Source organism: Neoarius graeffei, chromosome 9 (genome assembly GCF_027579695.1).
Source record: "Neoarius graeffei isolate fNeoGra1 chromosome 9, fNeoGra1.pri, whole genome shotgun sequence".
Classification (NCBI taxonomy): domain Eukaryota; kingdom Metazoa; phylum Chordata; class Actinopteri; order Siluriformes; family Ariidae; genus Neoarius; species Neoarius graeffei.
The window spans coordinates 29,345,679-29,347,946 of record NC_083577.1 but is presented as its reverse complement, the minus strand read 5'-3'; positions in this window follow the sequence as shown (position 1 = coordinate 29,347,946).

Below are 2,268 nucleotides of genomic sequence, written 5' to 3'. Positions count from 1 at the left end.
ATGCTGTCTTTTCATTTTCACCAAAAATGGCACTTTGCATAATGACCAAACATCTCCACCTTGGCTTCATCAGTCCACAGGATACTGTTCTATAACTTTTATGGTTTGTTAATTTGCAATTTTGCAAACCTAAATCATGCTCTCGCATTCTTTTGGAGAGAAGGAACTTTTTCCTCGCCACCCTTCCATGAAAGCCATACTTGACTTTTTCTGATTGTTCTGTAATGAACATGAACATTTAATGTTCTTCCAGAGGCCTGTAGTTGTATGATGTAGTTCTTGGGTTTTTCTTTGTCTCCGAGTACCAGATGATCTGACCTTGGACTGAATTTGCTGGTATCCCTACTCCTGGGAAGATTGGCAACTGTCTAGAAGCTTCTCCATTTGTAAATAATCCTTCTTGGAGGTGGCCTTATAACCCTTCCCAGATTGATGAGCAACAACAGTTACTTCTCTGGGGTCAGGGCTGATGTCCTTTTTTTTTTTTTCTTTACACAGTGTAGACACGCATGCACACGTGTGCTCCAGAACACAAAACTGCCAAAAGCTCAGCTTTTATAGAGGTAGTCATGCTCCTTGATGATTTAACTAATCTTGTTTCTTTGGGAAAACTTAACTTCTAATTCCTCTCTTAATGTCTGTGGATAGAAGTCAGAAGGATGTACACTGCAACCCTTCAACAAACAAACTCTCTTACTATGAACTTTCACATATAACGAACCAAGTTTGTGTCCCCTGCTTTTAGTGACAATGATTCAGAATCTTCAAAAAAAAAAAATCATCACTGTGTCATGTCCATGCATGTTGGTGCTTGGAGCATGTGCCACAGATTAAGATTACAACATGAGTGCAGCACCATTTGGACTAATTACTATGCACCTGTTCCAGATTAGAGCGCAATCACAGCACACACTTTCAGGACTCTCTAAACACACAGATTTGGCAAAGTATACACACTGTACCTAGTGTCTCTTGTTACCAAGCCTTTTGTTGCCTTTCTGGTTTTGACTTTGTTTTGTCTATTTGGACTCTGCCATTCATCTTTGCCTCCACCGTTCTGTTTGTGCCTCGCGTGACCATTGCCCATTTCACGACCCTGCCTTTGTCTTATGTTTTTGCATTGTTTGCCTGCCTGTTTTGTACATAAACACTCCTCCTACAATTACATCTGTCATTTGCCTGCTTACATACACACTGAGCCATGCGCTTCTCTTCCCACCAGAGGCAAACAAGAAGTAATCAAGTCCGCAGTCGAATTAACAATACGTGTTAACGCCATAAAACAAAGGCTTAATGAGCCTTGCTAAAGTGTCAATCACTCACTAACAATTATCGAGAATGGTGATCAAAGGATCAATAAAAGGACAAAATAACTGCTGATACCACTAAACTTAACACTTGGTTAAAGTGTAGCGGTGGCATTTTTGTATCCCTCTCCCAGCTCGACATCTTGACAATAAGGTCAAGTTTACATTAGACCATATCGGTCTCGTTTTCTTCGCGGATGCACTGTCCGTTTACATTAAAACGCCTGGAAACGCCGGGAAACGGGAATCCGCCAGCATCCACGTATTCAATCCAAATCGTGTCTGGTCCGGTGCTGTGTAAACATTGAGAATACGCGGATACGCTGTGCTGAGCTCTAGCTGGCGTCGTCACTGGACAACGTCACTGTGACATCCATCTTCCTGATTCGCTGGTGTTGGTCATGTGACGCGACTGCTGAAAAATGGCGCGGACTTCCGCCTTGTATCACCTTTCATTAAAGAGTACAAAAGTATGAAAATACTGCAAATACTGATGCAAATACTGCCCATTATGTAGTTATGATTGTCTTTAGGCTTGCCATCCTTCCACTTGCAAGTGGTAAGTGACGCGCATGCCCGACATGCACTGAGATCACACACACACAGCGGCTCAGTCCCAAATCACTGCTTGTGCGCTCCACTCGCGCGCTCTGTGAGCTGCGCAGGGCTGGAGTGCGCAACCTCCAGAGGGCACTTGCTGTTCAGGGCGGAGTGATTTTGGAGCGTAGGATGCCTGCGTAGCCGAGCGTATCCGTGTATTGGCGTTGCTATGTGCACGCGAATCGTGTATTGGCGTTGCTGTGTGCACACTAATCGTTTTAAAAACGTTAATCTGATGATCCGCTGATACGGTCTAATGTCAACCCCACCTAAGACATCAGTGATTTTGCAACATACAAATGAACTGAATGGTGAAGATTTAGGAAACATAGTGAGTCAATGACAACAATACACTGGTAAC